This window comes from Choristoneura fumiferana, chromosome 6, assembly GCF_025370935.1.
Source record: "Choristoneura fumiferana chromosome 6, NRCan_CFum_1, whole genome shotgun sequence".
NCBI classification, from domain to species: domain Eukaryota; kingdom Metazoa; phylum Arthropoda; class Insecta; order Lepidoptera; family Tortricidae; genus Choristoneura; species Choristoneura fumiferana.
In genome coordinates, this window is record NC_133477.1 from 13056740 (window position 1) to 13078548 (window position 21809).

General features: G+C 36.4%; 1 protein-coding gene across 2 annotated transcripts in view; it reads right to left on the minus strand.

Annotated features, from left to right (window-relative positions):
* Nucleotides 1-21359, minus strand: part of LOC141429108 (sodium-independent sulfate anion transporter) — a 52270-nt gene extending 30911 nt beyond the window's left edge. The window contains exon 1 of one of the 2 annotated variants that reach the window (XM_074089310.1): nucleotides 21197-21359. The gene's annotated coding sequence lies outside the window, so the exon portion shown is untranslated. Of the gene's footprint in view, nucleotides 1-16457; nucleotides 16555-21196 lie in introns of those variants that run through there. The other variant, XM_074089309.1, reaches the window with a different exon arrangement.
* Between the last annotated feature and the right edge of the window lie 450 nt (nucleotides 21360-21809).

The following is a 21809-nucleotide window of genomic DNA, read 5'->3' on the forward strand; positions in this document are numbered from 1 at the left end:
TAATGTTCCCACACCTGCGGCAATGTTCTATATATATTCTATATGTGGAAACGCTCAATCATGTAAATGTAGCGTTCGGCTGTCAGTAACATATTGTCCTTAATGTATAACTGAGTTATAAATGGAAGATATTGTACCGTTTTGTTCAATGTAGCATCAGAGATGAAAGTATGTAGTTGTAGTTGAACAACTATTCGTTAACTTACAATAGATATAATAAAATATGTTTTGTTTACTTAATAAGAGGACTTTACTAATGTTCAAACACGAGGAAAATAAATAATAAAATAGATATACAATTACATCGTTGTACTCATTTTCGTTGTGTGTGTGAAGAAAATTTTTGTGTCCAAATCCAAATTCGTCCAGCGAGCACCAAATCGCTCACACTAAAAGCTGTTACATTTATAATATTAGAAGGATAGGAAATCCTAATACGCTACAAAGCCTCCTGCACAACCTAATAGGTTATGGCAATATAGTTTCAGTGCCCGGCACCTCTCCGCTGTATGATAATCTGATAAACGGTCAGCTCATACGCGATTCAATCGAGTAACATGATTATGTATGATAGAGCCCAGTGCGGATTAAGCTGCAACCACAATACATAATAACCGACCCTAACGAGCCTGGGTCCCGTCTACGGACTAACTAATAATATATTATATGCGTTTTACATATTATATCATATCAACTATTTGTGTTTATACTGCTTGACCACGTGTGCAGATTAAATTATGTATTTAGTGTGTATATATAAATCGAAAACTAACCAAATTGTTATATTTACTTTACTACTCACGGTTACATTTTATTTGACAGATAAATGTGATGCCATCTCCTTCTATTTGGTCAATTAAAATTAATCAATGAATGGTGAAATAGGAGGTTAGAGTATAAGATGCTAGAGCTGTCAAACAAACTACTTATATTACAAAGCAATATTAAACAATTCCAAACATTTCCTTCCGGCGCATGCAGACGCATGCAAGCTCCACTTTACTTTCTTACGTATATTGTGATTTTACTAACATACTGATGCTTCATTTTTAAGTAACCAAAATGGCAAAAACGGAACCCTTATAGTTTCACCATGTCTGTCTGTCTGTCCGTCCACGGCTTAGCTCAGACATGCTTGGCTTTGCATGGATATATGTAGCAATTATGCCGACAAAGTGGAAAAATAAATTTAAGAAAAAAACATTTTTAAGATACCTCTCATAGCCGTAATAGAGGGGTAAGTGGGGGTGATTTTTTTTCTCGTCTAACCTTATAGTGTGGGATATCTTTGGATAGGTCCTTTAAAATCATAACGGAATGTAAAGATTTCTCGACACAGACGACGACGAAAATAAATATGTACTCGTAGGTAGGTACTTTACATTTTTGACAAAAAAAATGTTCTCTTTTGTTAACAAAGATTTATTATTAAGACTCGGACAGTATTACCAGACTGCAGCGACATGCATAATTAAACGACAGCCTTTCGGACGCAAAATACGGCATTTGCATGATTTAGAATTAACGTTTAAATTCTAAACTGAATATTAAATCAAGATAACACGTCATGGTCAGTGCAATCAAATTTACCTATTCTTACTCGTAATGCTTCGGGTAACAGAATTTATTTTTTCACTTCAATTCAATTACATTTTTGGAATGGAAATGTAGCTCTTAAAAGTGCAATAGCAACAACACAAAAATACTTAATAATAAAGGGACAAAAAAATACAAAAAGAATTGCTTTCAATTAGGTTTTTAAATTAAGGTACTCACTAGTGAAATTATAATCATTTTGATGCATACCTACCTATTTTCTGCAATTAGGCATTTTTGAAAAATTTAGTTCATTGCAGACTGGGCTAGAAAATAAACACATAGCTTTTTTAGCCATATAAGTGGCTCGCTTTTTAGGTCATGAGACGTCATAATTAATATGTTAACTCTTAAATTGACATTTAAAAAAGTTCATGATTCAAAGCTCATCGTTACCTTATAGTCCAAAAAATTATACATTAAAAAATACAAAAAGATAGTCTTGAATCATGTCCACTGTGGCAAACACTATCAATTTAAGGGTTAATCAGGTCTGTACAGAATTGACATAGCAAGTAGGTACTCCCATAGTAACATCGTGTTTTCTGATTTATAGTAAACAATATCGCGCCGTATAAAAAAGTGAACGTCAATCGTATACGAGACACCGATTTGTTTCCATCTTGTCGTACGCACCGGGCATAGGGCACGTTCTACGGTCATTAATACCGCCACGCGTAAAGTTTCACAGCACCCTTTCGGGAGAGAAAAACTGTTATTTCGACCCCCAATATTTTATAGGGTGCGTGTGAAATTTCGGGTAGGAAATCATACTGTATTTATTATATCTTACATCTTATAGAACACCGTCTGGCATGCACTACTCACCTACTAAATAAAGTTGATTCTTATGGACCTAATAAGAAGAAAAGTTTTGAAACCCATAAAAAATTTGCATAAAGGTTTTCTCAAACCAGGCAAGACCTACTATAATGAGAGCGAAGTGTAAATAAGCTACTTATAAATAACCTTAAAAGAGGTTATTCGTTGTTGTTCATCGGATAATAACTTCGAATAAATCAACACATGCCAGCGCTTTATAAGGCACGATGTTGTACGTATCACAGTGGGGTTCTGGGCCCCTTCGAATTTTCCTTTAACAAATTACGGGATTCGTGTTAGTCCACCGATTACAAGTCGCCGATTCATCAAGTCCCGCCGGTCGGCGCGGCACGTACTTGGCCCATCTATCCGACCCGTCCAAAACGTGATCCGTCAAACGCTATCGGGGTACGGCCCACCTTCAATGAACAACAAAATTTAATTCATGAGCGCTCCGAAGGTGCAAGGTTCGATAGAAGATTGAGCGAAGTCATTTTGAGTGTAACGACATTTTCATACGTAATACGTTTCCAGAGTTGCTTAGGGCATGAGCGATTGCATGCACATTAGATGAGTTATTTTGGTGACGTGTATATCGAGAGGTAATGGTAGTGTTACCACAGTTGAGGTCACGCACACAAGAACATGTCATGCGGAATTTTGAGATTTACTCATTCATTTCATTCATTCTCCTTATACGCAATCAGTTCTTTTTGTAGCTGTGTGTGTAAACATTCACTTTAAAGTCGTGGCACTACCTTTACCTATAGGTAGTTCCATGAGGTAGGTAGGTAGTGGTATTTTTGGTATACGGGCATGAAGAATTTCAGTTCAATCAGAACTTCATCCGGCCATCGCTGTTGAATTATTTAGTCGTTTCACGTTACACTGTCTGGTACCTATTTACAAGTTCTGTCTGGATCGCTATCACACGATCTTACTGCGCTGCTGTTCTCTGCGTTTTCAGTAAGACCGGCTGATCGAATTACTGGCACAATAATATCAATTATCTTAGTCCTCTTGGCAACGCATACGCTATTTTCAAGCATGGTGTTCATGGTACATTTACGTTGAAAAAACTGCGCCAGTGTCATCGATACAACTTAGTAACTCGTACTTAACGTAGTTAACGAGATGCCATCCGACCCGACAGGTTTGTGATGAACCACTAAGTGTTTGTTAGTGTTGTTCACTTTGCCAGTTGAATACATAATATTTTTGACAACAATGGAGCAAACGTAAAGAAAATATTGAGAACCCCGTAAGCAACAAGAACATTTCAAGCATATTTGAACTTCTGCACAGCTTTTACTGCGTAGCATGAATTGCAATACTCATAAAACTGGTTAATAAACTAACGAGAAACGTTATCATTTGGAGTGATTATATTGCAACGAATAAAGAAAGCGAAACGGGGATAAAGAGCACGTACAAATATTATGGTACAAAATCATGTTTTTCTTTCTGACTGGGAATTATACTCTTCGGCATTATTATTCTTGAAAACTTATTTTACAGGGATTGCTTTAAAATACACAGATTGTCTCTATCGCGACTGGTGATCGTTTTGAACTCATGAATACTCTTTCTTGGCAACAAAGCAACTTTAGATCAAATAATAGAATAGCTTCACTTAATCAAGTCTTTGATAGAGGGGCGCCAGAACACGTGATTTATTCGTATTCGTCTTTTGTTCTTTTGATTTTGGTCTTGTTTTATGAATACTTTTAATATTAGTTTTGACGACCAGATGGCCTACTTGTTAGAGAACCTGACTACGAAGCTTGAGGTCCCGGGTTCGATTCCCGTGTCGGGGCAGAAATTTGTATGAAAAATATGAATGTTTGTTCTCGGGTCTTGGGTGTTGAATATGTATTTAAGTATGTATCTATATCTATATAATTATATTTATCAGTTGCTTAGTACCCTACCCACAACACAGCAATAAGCTTACTTTGGGAATAGATCAATTGGTGTGAATTGTCCCGTGATATTTATTTATTTATTTTAATATTAGTAGACTACCCAATACCTGCGGCTTCGCTAGAGAAAATCATTCAATGAGAGTTTTCACAAAGGCGAAATATCGCCAGATGGCGTTAGTATCGTGAGTCGTGAGGTCCATTTGACGTTTGACGTTTGCTTGCAATGGGGGCTATCGCGTGTGAATTCGCCACTAGAGGCGCTAGTGTAGCGTGAGGTCTCCGAAATGTCAAATCTCATAGTTTTTGGGTGAGCTACGCGGGTTTATTTATAATTAGAATAAATTTGTGAATATTTTGCAATATCTGAAATTAATTATAGCAAATATGCGTTCCGGGGCAATGATTGTCTGTGTTTTGAGACAGTTTTGCCTTTCGGAAACCTTTGTCCTCCCTTTTTTCCGAACAAAACGGGGACTATGCAACACTGTGGCATGCTCGATATTTTTATGGTACGATTTTAAGGTGTATTAAATATGATTTTAATCTAAACTTTGTTTTCACGCCTGTAATAACAGACTTTGAAAGTCATACTTAAAAACCTCACGCTACAGTGCGCCATCTAGTGAGACAAAAAACGATAGCCCTCATTGGCTCATTTAGTTTTTTAACCAATCATGAGCAAACGTCAAACGGACCTCTCGATACAACGCCATCTAGCGATATTTCGCCTCTGTGAAAACCCTCATTCGGTAGTTGAATAAAAATTTCAAGATTTTGCTATTCCTACGGAAATCCCCAAATATTACATCGTAGTCATACTTAATTTAAGTTAAGTGAACAACACCCATGCAAACTTTCATCCAAATGTATCTAGCAGATTCAGCGTGAAATAGTAAGTATAACAGATACGCACACATACTCAGAAACTTTTTATAATATTAGTAGGATAATACACTCATTGGAAAGCAACGTGTTTCCAAGACATACGTTACGGCAGTGTGTCCTTTCAACGTTAAAAAGGGGCAATACCTACTGCAGTGGGTATATTTTATTATAGTTATTACTGGAAATATTTATTGTTTTAATTACCTAATTTGGTAAAATAAAATTTTATTATATTATACTTACAAACAAATTATTGATACACTTTTCAATATACCTGGGTACATGTTCAAAAGTTTTGATTGGTGACAATCCAAATGCAGCAGATTACCTGATGAATCTAGGTAAGGTACTGGATAACTCAGGTGCAATTAATGCGTGTTATTTATTACCTTGAGAGCAATTAATACTCTAATAATTGCTAGTCTAATATACAAGGATGTGACGCAACCCGTATGTAGTAGTTCCGACTACATAAATAATTTATTGATTCTCGGCGGAGGAGCATATAAATTAAATTAATTGGAAGCAGAGAATAAAAGTAGCAAAGTATATTACATTGTGCATTAAGGGCCGTAAAATGGGATTACTAACGAGAGTCTATTAGAAGCTTTAAAGCTTTTAATGACTCGAGTTTGTAATCCCTTTCCTGCCCGTGATACACACATGATATTTCATCACATTGCGCGGAAAAAAATGCAAAAAATAAAATTAAGTATTTTCTCTAACTAAACACTTCACAACTCGGCAAAAGAAAGACGCTAAGAAAACAACTGAATAAAATAATGACTACCCATCAATACAGGGGGCTAATAAGACATATTGTATTATTTTATTAAGAAATAAGTATTAATATTGTCCCTCTCACTCTCGTATTAAATAATTATTAGGGTCAGCGATACGACACGAACTTCGATTTTCGAATTTCGTAGTAGCCCTCCGGATTGCCACTTTTTTCAAGTTGTCTATAGATAATGCTAAGAACTGTGTGTAGTTAAGAATTCAAATGGTCATACGGCCAGATTCTTCCAATATGCTAAAAAAATATTACTAAAATTACTGCAAAACAATTTGATATAAATTTAAAATATAAAATTAACGAAGTTTCATGAAGCGTAGATAAGTTTTGTGGTGTAAAATTGGGTCATAGCAAAGTTTTAAATATAAATAAAACGATGGCTGACTTGAAACCTCTTTAGTCTGAAAAAAACGTACCTACTAATTTATTTTTAAATTAAAAACTAAACTTTTCCTTCCGTGGGAGGAAAAACTAAACGTAAATACATTATTCTGTTCCCGCGGGAATAATGGATCGGCCTAAATTGTTAGGCCGTCGTCCTTTAGTATACAGGCGTGGAATAACATCATTGACGAGTAAGTGTGATGAAAAAAATATTGTTGCTCATAAATTAAAAATTACTATATTCTCTCACCTCTGCATGTGAAAAGTTCTGGATATCAAATAAATATTGCGCTCACCACGGAATGCGTTTATTACCGCGGTTTCGAAGGTAAGTTGATAATAAGAGTATAGTATCGCGTAACAGAAGACGGAATGCTCCTTTAGCTCGGCAGAGACTGGTAGTAACTGACACCTGCACTTTGGCCGAGTGCTTCGACAAGAAAGAGAATCGAATTCCCTTAGGAAAGCGAAATTTGGGCACTTAACATTATTTTTTAAATTAATACAACTAAAAATGATGTATCGAAATTTCTAGTAAAAAAAATAGATACATTGATTAATTTAATAGCCTTATCGCAGATGGCGACTATAGAATCCTAAAAAATCAAGTGCGAGACGGAATTGAACTATTGGAAGGGTCGTATCCGTACCACCATGACATTTATTGAGATCGTGTACGAAGGAAATATAATAAAACTGACGGTAAACGCACGACAGTATCGCTACTAACGCGCGTTAGTCGCATTTGCAACGTGCTACTGAAGCGATGCCAACGTGCTACTAACGCGCTACAGCATCGCTACTGTATCGATGCAACGCGCGACCGTGTCGGACGACATTGGGGAGAGAACGGAGAGAGGGGGGGTGAAGCGCTACAGTATCGCGTTTGCATTACGACTTAATCGTGGTTATGTGGACGAGGGCACACAGCTAGCGACCGCATCACGACTATACAGTACGACGAACACGCGACAGCGTCGCTACAAAAAGTCGCCGTGGGCGAGGGCTCTACAGTTAATGTTTGGATTTTAACAAGTGTAAATTGAGTTGTAATAAAAATCAATCTATATTTTACCTTCTACTATACCACACAACGCACAGCCTAAACCATTAAAGATGGAGATTTGAAATTTAGGAGACATATTGAGACCCACTTGCTCGTTTGCCATCCAGTCGAATAAAAAAAATATACATATTTAATAAGGTTCATATTTTATATAAGTACCCTTAGAAGTATTTTTCCAAATTTCGACGGGATAGGGAATACAAGACATTTATATTTTCAACCCAAGTAGTTAGCTCTATCTCTGTAACTGTACTGTTATTATTAGAAAGTTCAAATTTAGCGTACAATCACAGAATAGATAATAGTACAAGTAGTACAAGTAGGTAGTTACTCGTATAACAGGTAATATCAAATTTTAGGATTTTACGAAATCCCTATGGAATTAACAAAAACAGGGTACTTTAAAGCTAATCGACTCCGACAACGCACACATAACAATAACATTTTCAGAGCAAATGACAGGTTGACACAAAAAATATGCGCTTCGATCTGATTTTTATGCGTAGATAACATAACAATATCTACGCTATAATTGTGTTAGTCTACAAAGGCTTTATTATGACTGAAACGCGTGTTATGTATTAGACAAAACTATTAAGTATTAGACACGCTAATAAAAGGTTGTGTTCTAATGTTGTACACAGAATATAAGTACGCACGTTCAAAATTATGTCATGGCTCATGGGTTTTAAAAGACGCTGTTTAACACTTAATCTTTACAATGTATTTTACTACCTTCTTGAATAGCCATTCAAAAAATAACAACAGAAGTCCTAAGCTAAGTTTTTGTCATAACTAGGGATTAGCGTCATTGTTCGCAATCATGTGGACATGACTCCAAAATTAATTACATAAGGAAATAATTAATTTCTTACTCAAGATTTAATTTTGATTTCTTGTGGAATACCGTCAGATACCGATAAACACAAAGATTTGTTATAATATAATTAATGTACTTTTACATAAATTAAGAGTTTTTTTTTCAACATTTTTGTGGTCATGATTTATTCTTATTCCAACGACAACAAATACCACTTCAATATTCATTTCAGAAGGATTTGTTTAATTATTTTGTCGTCCAGAAATCAAAATGTAATTTCAAGAAAGAAAAAATATTGACTACTTAACCTATTAATTAATTTTGAAGCCATGTCCACAATATTGAGAAATACGATGCTATACCGTCCGACCTCTGGTCATAACTAAATTCTCGAACGGTTTGCGTTAAAGTATCAAGTAGGAGTGTGAGAACAGTATTTTGCCTATACGTGCCGCTAGAGAGACGCTGTCAATTCGCCTACAGTAATTGAAACGTTAACGTCCGAGACGTTTTTTGTAAAAAAGCTTATACCAGAGACTGATTTATTATTTATTTATCGTATGGCTTCTGGTTCCCTACTTAAACTAAATATTTAATAGGCTAGATTTAAGGTATGCTAGTGCATCTGTCGAGAGGGTTTTAATGTCTGCCGCTTGCCCGCTAAATTTGGTGATTGGGCACTCAAAGACCATATGACTGTTTACTCCGGGCAGCCACACGGACACCGTGGCGACTCGCACCACTCCCACCTGTGCCACAGGGACGCACAGTTACCAACCTCTGTCCTGATTCTGTTCAGCAGGCACCAGACACGCCGGGGCTCCTCGAAACCCGCTGGCCGGCACCTGACATCAAGCTCTGAATGACTGATGAATTACTATTTCATTTCATTTCAAAGAAAGTGTTGGGACTGTCAATGGTCTTTTGATTTTTACCCACGCATAATGGGATGGCTGACAGCGTTAATTAATATTAGGCACACAACGTTGCGACATAGCCAAGCGAACTGACTCGTTGAAGTAGCAATGGGCAGGCCATATAGCACGGAAAACAGGATGGCCGTTGGGACCGAAAAGTTCAAGAATGGAGACCGCAAATCGGCAAGCGCAGCACAGGACGTCCACCAACGAGATGGGAGGATAGCCTGGTTAAAGCTCCGGGTCCACGGTGGATGCAGTCCACCTCCAACTGAAGGTTAATGGAGGAGGCCTATGTCCAACAGTGGACGTCCTAAGGCTGATATGATAATGATGATGAAAGTTGCGGGCAGCAGCAAGGAAGATCATAATATAAATAAGATTTTGTGACGCAACTGACAGTAATTGGAACGTGCCAACAACATGTTAGCTTACCTTAGGTACATGGACAGAGATTAATAGAACTGTAGGAAACTAGCTATTAGAATGCATAGCAAATGCAACTAGAAGATAGAACGTTAGAATTATTCATCCTCCTTCATGCGCTGGGATTGTGCAGTCCGCGATATAATTCTGTCAACTGTACAGAGAAACTCAGAGATCCATCCATTGTCGCATTGTAATAGGATTGTCTTCATATTTAGTACCTACGAGTACATTAGGTTAATGATGTTTTAAAGCGACAAGATCCTAAAAATTCGTGGATTCGGACCCGAATTTTCACCTTCGAGTTTTTCAAAATTACTGCGCAAAATTTTTCGGCGAAGGAAACGATCGTGAGGAAACGTGCACACAACTTAATGGTGTGTGTGTTAAGTTCCCAATTTGCACTGAGCGTGAGGGTTACAGCCCAAAGCCCTCTTAATATGTGAGGACGCCTATGCTCAGCAAAGGGACGTGTGAAAACTGAAGATGATGATCACTAAAGTGTAGTTTGATGTTGATTTGTAAGTATAAAAAAAGGAAAACAAGTTCAATTATAAGAACGTTTCCTCGCTTTATATTTTTTATTTTGCAGATACTTATTTTAATACCTGTTCTGTAACTAAATGCCTCACTGGAGACTTTAACTGAAAAACCATTCATTGATGACGGTTGGCCAAACAAATATTCAAATATGGAGCGGTTAATTATTCAACAGAGAGCGGAATTTTCATGGCAATTTTTGACCTGTCATAATGATTGAACTAAAAGAATTTCCTTGCTCACCCGCGACCTTACGATAGCTAAGCTTTATGCAAAATATGCGTGTTCATGTAGTTCCTCCACCTCCACACTGTAAGAACACACACAAATCACACAAACCCATCTATCACCACCACCACACTACACTGACGCGTTTCGAACTCAACCAGAGCTCATCTTCAGACTAACACAACCGTACACTATGCTACCAGTTGTTAGTTGTGTAGTTGTTTAGTTGTTAGTTGTTTAGTCTAAAAACTGGTAGCATGGTGTACGGTTGTGTTACTCTGAAGATGAGCTCTGGTTGAGTTCGAAACGCGTCAGTTTAGTGTGGTGGTGGTGATAGATTGGTTTGTGTGTATTCTTACAGTGTGGAGGTGGAGGAACTGCATGTGTTTTTGTTGTGATGTAGTGTGTTTTTCTTGTCAATAAATGTTGTGAGTTTGAGTTTGAGTTTGAGTTTGAACACGCATATTTTGCATAAGCTTAGCTATCGTAAGGTCGCGGGTCAGCAAGGAAATTCTTTTAGTTCATTGATATGGACCTCCGTAAAGTAACGCCTGATTCAATAAATTATTCTGTCATAATGACTTCTCATTATCGACTCTACCTAAATGATGTCGACATATTAAACTTTACTTAATTAGATTGTCGTAAACTTTCTTATCATGTTATGTAGAGCGCTCTCGAGTAGAGTTCTTTTTCCGCATACAAATGGATATTTGACTGTAAAACAAGTAGTATGAACCCGGAAAATGGAACACTTGTTAACATTACAACAGGAGAATTTCTACATTAAATTGAAAAAAAAAACTGAACTGAAATTATTAAATTAGTAATTGTTATCCATTCATTGATCATTGCATATGTCTGTCATTTTCAAGTGCTCGAAAGTTAGTTGGAAGAGATCGCTAATTAAGGCCGCCTATTGTTTACCTCTACTTTTTAACCGACTTCAGAAAAGGAGGAGGTTATCAATTGGGTTGCATTTTTTTTACCTCAGAACTCCGTCATTTATTAACCCATTTGAATTTTTTTTTGCGTTCGTCTTCAATTAGGTCCCATAAGCACCAAATCAGGATCTGATGATTGGATCTTAAGGAAATCGAGGGAACTCTTCAAATGTCGTAGGGACACCTATAGTAAATTGGATATATTTAGTAGTAACTCGTGCATTTGCTCTTGAAAACCATCATTTGGTAAGTGGAACTGATGATGAAAACCACAGTTGACCACCGGACCGGAGTTACTACTCAATAACAAGTATTTCACGGGTTGAATTTTAATTACTTTGACACAGTTGCTAAGCAATTTATGCTCCTCGTAATGCATATGGTCAAACAGGTGGTGAAGCACCAGGACTCCTCAATAATGAACGTCTCTGCATCGGAAAAAGCAGTCTTTCGTAAAAGGTGACGATCAGTTGATATAAAACTGTATCTTAGATTATTAACAATAAAAAGCCTGAAAAAAAAATATAAAAAAAACTTGAACCGACTACAAAAAACCATGAAATTAATTTTCTGCCCGTCTGAAGTCGGTCGGTGTCTCAGCACGAGTTGTGGCACGAGCCAGCAGGAGTGATTGAAGCCCAATATAAAGTGCATAGGTGAGGTAGATGACTATAGGTCCACTCCTGCTGGCTCGTGCTGAGGCACCGACCGACTTCAGACTGGCAGAAAATTATTTTCATTGTTTTTTGTAGTCGGTTAAATTTTTTTGTTATATATTTTTTTTTCATCTTCTTTAGTATCTATGTTGTGTATCGTATCGATATATGAATGTATACCGGAAGTCAATAAGTGAGAAGTCACTATGATAGGTCAAAAAATGCCATGAAAGTTCCGCTCTTTGATTATCAATTAAAGCTAATGGGCGTCTTTGAGTGCATTAATAAGTAGTCTAGGTTAAACAGAATCACATGACTGTAATCTTAATTACTTAATTAAATTACGTGCATGTGATGTTTATACATAACTTAAAGATATATACGTCATAGTGTTTTTGACCTCTTATTAATTAAAACACGTGGTGTGCAAAGGTCCTTCGCTAGAAATTGTAATAGCCCTAGCTAGACTTATTTAGGCCAGCTTGTGGTGGCGGTTCGCGCCGCGACAGAGACAGACAAGCGACCGAGACAGGAGACCACGACCGGATACCACGACGGTCACTTGACGTTAGGTAGGGTTAGGTATAGTTTGGCTAATGAAAGCTGAACCCAGCTATTATTTGAGTGGCAACATTATTCAAATGTCATGGGCAAACAGACCAAAGAGTATAAGAAAACAGACACTTGAGCTTGTACTATTATCTATTCTGTGACTTGTTGAGTTTTAGTACCTTCGTAAAATAGTTTTTTGTAAATTTACTGCTTAAACATGGGCGAAACAATAAAAAGTGGTGTGCCACAGATTATTTTAACCATGATAAGCAAATTCAAATAAAAACAAGCAGAAAGGGAAGCCTTTTTCATTCAGAATAAAAGTGTTTAGATGCGGTGACCGAATTTGTAGGTTAGTAGGCATAGCAAAACATTTTGATACTAATATTCCTTTCAGAACTGGTCAATACAACTGTGGTTCCTAAGATTCACTTTTTCTCAAAAATATTCGTATTAACTTTTTTATGTTCAACATGTATATCGTGTTAAATAATTACTTATTTTCCAATATTCAGGCATGCGTGCGTTAGACAGAGAAGCATAAAGTAGGCATGATTCTTATGCCTAATCGTCACTTTTGTACGGCAGAGAAGCTTCTGTACTGGTACTAGTACTTATTATATGGTGATACCATCATCTGCAAAATGTTTGAATTTGCCGCGGTTTTGCAGGTTCATCTTTCATTAGCCAGACTCTATAAACGACAGTTAGCGAGCGAGACAAAGACAGGAGACAGCGAGACGGTTGCTGCCCCGGACAAGTACCTAGTGTAGGAGACACGAGACAATAGTTAAGTTCGCAATCATACAAATATAACTAGTGGCTTTGTGAGCTGTAGTTATAACTCGCAATTCTTTCTTTTACATTAACCACCATCAATCGGACATTTTGAAAATTTTCTAAAAGCTAAATCGACAAAAAATATTCTATAATCTTTAATTATCGAACCTGCTCGCACCGAGAGTCGGTTGAAAAATGTTACCTGTAGAGTAGAGAAGAACACTGGACGTCCACCCGCTGTACAGATACGAAAGCATTTGCCCAAGCTAAAAAGGAGACGCTTCGCTCGCGCTTCGCGTTCGCACGGTCGATAACGTGGTGCGAATTGTATCGCATTCCAATATTTACGTAAACGAGTCACGCAAAAAGATTTAGGTTAAAAATCGATTTCTAAAACAAGCTATTGGCGTAAGGAATTTGGAATCGTGGAAAGTTAACAGGTACTGCATCTGCCACAGTGGAGCGTGCAAAAATATCAGACACGTCCTAGCGGCCCTAGAAATTGTATATGTCTGCCATACTAATATTATAAATGCGAAAGTGTGTGTGTTTATGTGTTTGTCCGTCTTTCACGTCGAAGCGGAGCGACCGATCAACGTGATTTTTGGCATAGAGGTAGTATGGGCCAGAGTGACATAGGCTACATTTTATACCGGAAAAATGCACAGTTCCTGAGGGAACAGCGGGCGATAACCGAATCCCACGCGGGCGAAGCTGCGGGCAAAGCTACTATCAGATATTTATGCACTCTTTTTTGTGTCAGATATTGGTGCTGACTGTACGTAGTTTCGTACAAAAATTTAAAACATAAATAAAATTTATACCGATATAAATTACAAATAATTCTCAAGAAAACTTAAACCGTTATAGTTTTCCTTGTAAGTTTGATATACTTACTACCATCCTGTTTTTTTTTTCTAAATTTCCACCCACCGGTTTAGATTAAAGAGACGCTCGATTTTAATGAAAATTTTCACTTTAAAGTTGAATATTTTGCAAACACATCACTGAATCGAAAAATCGTTTTAGCAACCCCGTAATGGTTTTAAAAACCCTATCCAAAAATACCCCACACTACAAGGTTGGACGAGGAAAAAAACATCCTCACTTTACGCCTATCGGAGGTACACTAAAAAAAATTTTTTTTTAAATTTTTTATTGTACCATTTTGTCGGCATACTTTACATATATATTTGTGCAAAATTACAGATTTATAGCATTGATAGTCCCTGAGCAAAGCCGCGGACGGACAGACAGAAAGACAGACAGACATGGCGAAACTATAAGGGTTCCGTTTTGCCATTTTGGCTACAGAACCCTAAAAACTACTTTTTCATATCGCTCGTGAAATTATAAGTCGTGGATAACACGACAGAAAAACTTTTATTTTGTTAATAATGTTTTGTGTTGAAAGGGAACGACCCTCTGCTCGAGAGGCAATAGGTAGGTCAAACCACTAGGCCACCACGGCTTCATAAATCCGGATAATAAATTATTTTTACGAAATTGAGGACAAACAAAAACACCAAGTATATCTATTCGCCGCGCTTGTACTCTGTGACTCTAGCTAGATGTTAGACAAATTTCCGAATTCTGGATATCGCGTAAAGAAACTCCTAGCGTAACTATCTATTGATTTCGATATTCATAAAAATATTGATTAAAAAATTGCTACAATATCTAAGGAAACAGGATAATTTAGTGGGGGTCATATAGACATATTTAAGCTTGGCTCTTTATTACCTTAATGAACTCTTATCTAGATAATCGTCTTTTCGTACATAGGTAAGTCTCTTATCGAGTGTTACTATGTCCAATAGCCTTGTACTGGATCAAAACAAGTGCATAAAATACTGTTTCGCTAATCGATTCCCCGTGTCGCTCAGAGTCCTTTACTTTCACTGACCCTGTAACGCGAGTATACTACATATAGTATAACGGGTGTGGCCTGTAATACGAGCAAAAAATTAAAACATAGATCGTCGTCATCGTCAAACTGTACAACATTAGTTCAGCGACTTTTAAAAACCGCACGTGCGACGTACAATGTTTTTCATCACATTTGCGAGTGAAATTGTATATTTGGGAAAGAATAAGTATTAGGTACTTCTACAAAAATTGCTGATACCGCTTGCAGTGCGTGTCGTTCATTTCGTGCGCGGCGTGCTGCTCCTCCGTGCACAGCAGCAGCGCGTGCAGCAGAATACCGACCTGGGGTTTCATGACAAGAAAAAAGGTCGAGGGTTCTATATGGGGCATTACGGCCAGGTTAAACTGTATGTTTTGATACTGTTTAAGTGCAAGTGTGATAAAAATAATAAAAAACAGTGTAAGTTTCCAGGTTTACAAGAAGCTTGATGGGTACAGGTCAAACACCTGAATTTTAAAGCTATACCAAATAAGAATTATTAACAAGCGTCATTCCGTCAAAGATGTCGACTCCGGGCCACCGACTGGTTTTAACGAATGTTGACTCTATTCGTCACCAAAACGACTTATGTACATTCGCAGACGGCATTCTTGCGCCACTATAGAACCCTGTCATAGTAAGGCCATGAGCTTCTACGTGTTGTCAGGAAATATTTTGCTATGACAAGGTTCTATATTAAAGGCTTGCCCACACTTCTTTCTTTTGTACACGTTTAAACAGGTGATATTTATTCATTAATTAAGAAAATGATTACGAGGACGTATTTGGTAGAGTTTAACTTTAACAAGCCGGTTTTATATTCCGCTACTTGAGGACTTTTAGTAGGGAGGAGGATGACAAAGGAGTCCATCCCCTAAACTTAACGAAACACATACATGCTGTTAAACAAGCAATAGCTACGGTGGCACGTTTCGTTTTTTTTTTACTTATTAACTACCTAATTATAAACCGATAACATGGGTCAAAATTGAGAGCGAGAACCACTAACGTTGCTGTATAAAAAAACCGTGACCACACAACTCTTATAAGTTATAACAAAATGTAATGACGTGTAAAAATAACAGCAGTTTTATTCTTTGTTATGATAATATTCACAGTAAAATATCTCACAAACACGATTTCAAGGATTTTAACGAAAACTCTATATTTACTTTACAATAATTAAATTACACAAAACATCTAAAACTCACCGTGTTCAGATCCACGATTGTTAAAAATTACATTTAAACTGCATTACACAATAAAAGTGTTTTTTTAGACACACACGTTACGTGCGGCCGCGTTCGAAACTAGACTGTACCGAGAACCGACGCCGGCGCAGCCTCGGCATAATGTTATGCCATTGATCGATAATCATTACCATCTAAGCGATATCATTTAATTTTAATCACAGTTACAATCGATTCGCGTTTTCAGCCGGCCGGTTTGTCTATAAAGTAAACTGTTACAGTTAGAATAAATTAACAATAGGTATTTCAATGACAATATTACAGAAGCGAATGTAATACTATCAGTTTTTTTACTTCTGTAAGTTAATTGTGAAAGGCGAGAAGGGAAATTGCGAATCGTGAAGGGAGAGTGTTTGTTATTGAAAATGATCATTGGCTACTTTTTAGGATTTTGTGGCCCATTTTGTGGCCCAAATGGCAAAAAGTTACAGAAGCGAAAGTAGTATTATTAATTTGTTACCTTTTCAAGTCAAAGACATAAAACACAAAATATTTTAATACTTAGTGCATTAGATCAGGCATTTACTTAGCGGAGGTCCATATCAATGTAGGCACCTACTATAAACAATTACTTCGCCCGCATGGTGAACGGTTGTGTTGCTCTGATGATGAACTCTGGGCGAGTTCGAAACGCGTTAGCGTAGTGTTTGTGGTGATAGTTGGGTTTGTGTTCTTACGGAGGCGGAGGAACTTCATAAACACTATAGCTATCGTTAGGTGCCAGGTGAACAAAGTAGTTGTTTATAGTTCGCACAGATATTTGTTGGTTAGTATATTGAGAATAAAAATAGGCTATTTTTAGGATTTCGTAGCCAAAATGGAAAAAAAGAACTCTATAAAGTGCCGCCATGTCCGCCTGTCCGTCTGCTAGGCGCTGATTAGGTCATACCGACGGTGAAAAGGAGAAATTGACTAAGTGACATTTTTGTGAAAATTTTGAGACAGCCCAAACGACAGAGAAAAAAAATACTGATTCCGAGAATGTATATAACTCACTAACTTAAAAAAATGTCGCTTAGTCAATTTCTCCTTTCAACCGTACTATTAGCTGTACTAAACTATAATTTCGTATGATTAGTCATCAGATAAAAACCTTATCAGAGGTGAAATAACTTTTTAATCTAAATACGCAACAGTCATATCAGGTTTTCCATTATAATATTGTAAAAATGAATGTACTAATCTTCCTACAACGTCACAATTACCTAATGTACTTTGCGCGCACTATAAATAATCTAAAAGATAAAGTATTACGAATTTATTATGATTTTAATTGTCATTGCCGGGTTTTTTCGACCTTGCCGCGAAACGGCCGCCTTGAAATTGAAAGAATATGACCATATATACGAAGATATTTCCGAATGTAACGAAACCACCAAATCATACGGAAATCCTTTTACTGTCTCACCCTATTATATCTACGAATATGCATAAGCATAAATATATATTTATGTTCTTAATATATCATGAAGGTCATTCCTTTTTTGTGCTATGTCGCTTGATTTGATTAAACTGTCTGTGAAACAGAAAAAAACCGGCCAAGTGCGAGTCGGACTTGCGCACCGAGGGTTCCGTATAAACCTGTAGGTACCTAGTAACTTAAAAATTAAGTATAAAAAATATTTTTATAATATGATGTAAACGTAACTAAAAATTTACGGTTTTCGCAATTTGTCCTTTATCTGTGCTATACCTAAGACGTTGCTTCTCGTACCAAATTTCAAGATTCTGAGTTCACGAGAAGTACCAGGGTAGGGTACGTTTTGATTCCCTTGCGAGTTTCGAAAATTTGCGGCATAAACGGCTGTATCTTTTGTTTGCGGTGGCTTAGAAGTTTGATTTTTTCACAGCTCCAAGTTATAGTAGACCTGATTATCCATACTAATACTATAAATGAAAAGTGTGTTTGTCCGTCTTTCACGCCGTAACGGAGCGACGGATCGACGTGATCTTTGGCATAGAGATAGTTTATGGGCCCGAGAGTGACATAGGCTACCTTTTAATCCCAGAAAAATGCACAGTTCCCGAGGGAACAGCGCGCGATAACCGAATACCACGCGGGCGGAGCCGCGGGCAAAAGCTAGTTTGATTTAAATTTCAGCTTGATACCTCCACGCGTTTCTGAGAAAAAGGGTCTTCACAGACGGATGGACAAAAAAGTGATCCTATAAGGGTTCCTTTTCTCCTTTCAAGGTACGGAACCCTAAAAACTGTCACGATAAATATAAAGTAGTTTATTTTTAACAAGCTTTTATTTAACTTGCTCTGCTCCTTGTTGTTGGATCGAATTTTACAAGTTCATGTTAACCCACTTCCAGTGGTTGGATTGAATTGAAATTTGGTATACATAATATATATGTAGGTTGGAAACAATGCAAGTCAGCAAAAAAAGCTTGTATTAAAATTTTATTTTTTAAATGAAACTTATTTGATTTTTAAGTATAAAGACAATTGATCATCATCGTCATCATCATATCAGCCGTAGGACGTCCACTGTTGGACATAGGCATCCCCCATATGAAGACAAGTGTAAATACTAGAAATGTATAAAAACAATAAAAAGAATCACTTGTCAAAACATTTAAATTATGGTAACCAAATTATATAGGTATTGCTCAAAAAAACAAACAGAAAAATTAAAGTACCTAGGTCTGTATGTTCACAATTTGCAATAGGTGTTGGATTAGTTGACCATGTTGGTGATCATATGTGATGGTGAGATAAGTTTACATAATCAGTTTCAAGAATTATTATATTCACTTTAAAATAATAAAACATTAACATTTGATGTCATATGGTGTTGTTTAATATTTAGAATTTATGTTACATTTGTAAATTTAAGTATTCTTCTTCTTCAAGTGCCACTCCATTACTGAAGGTTGGCAGTCAGCTCCTTGTATATTTTCTTTTCAAGCACCAATCTGAACAGTTGCTCCACGGTCTTAGTACCTGATCTACATTTTTGCTTCCTGGGCACATTCCCTATCTTGATGGTTTCCAGGAGGGAATACCGATCATGCCTCTGTACATGTCCGAGGTAGGCAATCTTTCTCTGTTTGACTGTCCGGACAAGTTCTAGGTTTTTTTCCCATACGAAGCAAAACTTCTATGTTTGGAACTTTATCCGTCCAGCTGATGCGAAGCATGCAACGATAATACCAGATTTGAAAAGCTTCTACCTTTTTTCAGAGCTCTGCTTTGATGGTCCACGCAAATGTAGGTATGCATGGTGAAATCGAATGATTTCCCCCTTTAGAGAAGGTGGGCAGCTCTCTCTTGCTATTCTATTGATACAACAAGGATTATGCCCAGTACCTAGTGGGATAAAGCAGATTGAAAAAAAGTAAAAAAAAACCTATATGCATAAATAGTATAGGTACTTAGTTGCCACTTACATTGAACACGATGCACACATGAGGAATTATGAATGAGCAATGCATATAAATAAAAATAAAAACTAATTGTTGTTTATTAAGTGTTTTTATTTATATGTTATATACCTATTCCTTTCTTCTCACTGTGCATAAATTACTGTTCGCCTATCTTTAAGTGTTCCTTTCCTGTTTAGGTTAGCTTGAAAAGATCCCTTTTAGGGATAAGTTCGCCTTTGTACTCTTTTGTTTTGTTGTTTTCTTTTTGTATTATTTTTGTGTTTTATGTACAATAAAGTATTTACATACATACATACATCTGTAAAAAAATTGAGGAAAAAAAACAGGGACACTGGTATGATTTGCTTCAATTCAACATGGCAATGAGTACCTAATGCAATAAATTGTCATAAAATTAATGTACTTAGAGCATTGTTAGTTCAATTATTTTTATAATTTATGAATTGAAGTATTTTAATTAGCTAAATAGAAATGTACAATTTAGAAAACAACCCTCAGTGAGATTATGACTTCATTGATGCACGCACACAGCTTCAGACGCAATGTGTATAAATACAAAAGATTGGTTTCCTAACATGTAACTCTGATGGACCCCTAGCTTCTCCTTATCACAATCTACAGACCCCTAAAAAACCCAATTTAGTTATTTATTATTTATTAAAACTTTTGGTTGTCTATGGACCCACTGTGGTAGCGCCTTGGTTCGGATAGGAAACATTGGTTCAAAAGGATCCAATATACCCTCAGTTTATGCATATACAAAGCAAAACTAAAACTTATATGTTGCAGTCTAGTATGGGACTTGTAATCTCTCTTGCCACCTTGAACCATGTTTCTGGAGACAATAACATGATCCACCCCTGGTAGGAAATTATTCATATAGTTTTTAAGACTATTAATTAACAAACAGCTGTTAGTTAGTCTTTCTGATGCTACAAATTTTTATGCTCTGAATTGCTGAATTTAACAACAGTTAAATAATGAAATTTAAAATGAGGTTTAGTAGGTACAAAATAATTTCATAATCTGCACTAAACAACTTAACTGAACGTGCATGAAATTTCGTGATTTCGTTCGCTCGTTTACACGGCCACATAATAAAATCGTGAAGATAATTCTCGAACATCGATTCCATAATTAAAGGAACTGCTAGGGTTCCTATGAATTATTTTATTATTAAAAGAACCTAGCATGTTTCTCTTACTATTATAATGATTTTAGACTATTTTTCCATTCATCCCTTTCTAAGAATATATGTTTTTTTACACCGTCGTGAATAATTTGACAAAGCGAAACTAAAGCACTTACCTGTAGAATATTTTTTTCAATATTAGCTACAGGAAACATCAAACATCGTACACTTTTTTGGTTTGTATTATATTTAAAGAAAGATAAACTGGACACAACACTTTCACGATTATTTAATACTCAATCTATGTTAATACTTCAATACAACACTCGTCAAACTCGTCCTGTTGAGTGAAATCGTAAACATTTTCATGAACGTCACTTTGACATTGACAGTTCACGCGGCATCAGAGTCCGAATTAAGCTGTAATTGCGGAATTCAAAAGAATTACATGAATGGCACTTTTGTCTTTTTGATTTAAACATATTTTTATAAATTACAAATTGCTGCTAATTTATTTATACCTAACATTTTTAGAAAAACATATTCACCAGAAATGACTAAATATTTTTCAATTAAGATCAATAAGATGACATACACCCAATTTTAAATTATTATTATTATACTTAAGTGAAAAACTTATCTAAGTGACCTGTTGTATGTAGTGGTTTACAGAATTAATATTGAGCTTAAGTCATTTTTCGAATTTGGAACGTCAATATATTTTGTTCACACGGACACGTTACTATTATATACACAATAGGTCATTTACTCAAGTTTTTCACCTATACT